This window comes from Tupaia chinensis, unplaced genomic scaffold, assembly GCF_000334495.1.
Source record: "Tupaia chinensis unplaced genomic scaffold, TupChi_1.0 Scaffold000067_1, whole genome shotgun sequence".
Lineage (NCBI taxonomy): Eukaryota > Metazoa > Chordata > Mammalia > Scandentia > Tupaiidae > Tupaia > Tupaia belangeri.
The window spans coordinates 3,296,869-3,297,776 of NW_006159526.1; the positions used below are offsets into that span (position 1 = coordinate 3,296,869).

The window sequence follows — 908 nt, forward strand, 5'->3', positions numbered from 1 at the left end:
CGGCTCGGCTCGGCTCGGCTCGGCTCGCCTATTTATAGCGCCCGGAGCCCGAAATAGCGCGGAGTGGAGCGGCCGGGATGACGCTGGAGCTGCCGGGGGCTGACTCACCCGGCCCGGAGCGAAGGCCCCCGGATGGGGGGCAGTGGAGGAGCCCGGCCCCGACCCTGCGTCCTCCAGGGCAGCTCTTCCGCTGGGACATCCTAAGTCTTCAGAGGCTGCAGAGGGAAATGCAGTTAAAGGAAGATCTGCAGCATGAGGGACTGTGGTGGGATCGGAGGAGGGACTTCCACCAACGAGCACAGAAGCCTGCACTCTTCATACGGGAGCGCCTGCGGAGGGGGTGCCCCGGGTACGACACCTGCTTCTCACCAGCAACAGCATGAACGGGTGCTGGAGGCGGGGTACGGACACAGTGACCTTGGGCAGCTGCCGACCTCGTGCAGGCCCCCTCTCCACATGCCCTTTTCACGCCCTAGAATTCCTTGAACTCAGCCCAGGTCCATCCCTTAGATCAAAGCACTGGGACCCACTGGACTGGGAGCTCCCTCAGGGCTACCTCAGTCGTCACAGTCACCGTGTCCCCAGCAATGACAGCACAAGGCAGGCCTCCAGAGAAATCAACTGCATGAATGAAGTGTTGGTTAATAAAATAAAATGGCATTCGTCAAATTACTGACGGCTAATGTTTCCTGCCTGCCACCTGCCAGGCGGGATTCTGAGAGTCGGCTCCCATGTGCCCGGCCACAGCCCCACAGGGGATGTGCTTATGGTTTTCGTGTCACCACTCCCAGGTTAGAGATAAGGACAAGAGGCCACAAGACCTGCCTCCGGGTTCTTCAGAACCCAGAGCTAGGGCCTGTTCTCAAACTGCAGCCCACAGAACCTTGGCAGGGTCCCCCATGCCCTTC

At 60.6% G+C, this 908-nt stretch overlaps 1 protein-coding gene across 3 annotated transcripts in view; it reads right to left on the reverse strand.

Moving 5' to 3' along the window:
* The window catches only part of ERCC1 (ERCC excision repair 1, endonuclease non-catalytic subunit), a 29,823-nt gene extending 29,182 nt beyond the window's left edge, over positions 1-641 (reverse strand). The window contains exons 1-2 of one of the 3 annotated variants that reach the window (XM_006142075.3): positions 370-641; positions 109-215 (exon numbers count right to left, since the gene is read on the reverse strand). The gene's annotated coding sequence lies outside the window, so the exon portion shown is untranslated. Of the gene's footprint in view, positions 1-108 lie in introns of all 3 variants that reach the window. The other 2 variants (XM_006142076.3, XM_027766955.1) reach the window with 2 other exon arrangements.
* Between the last annotated feature and the right edge of the window lie 267 nt (positions 642-908).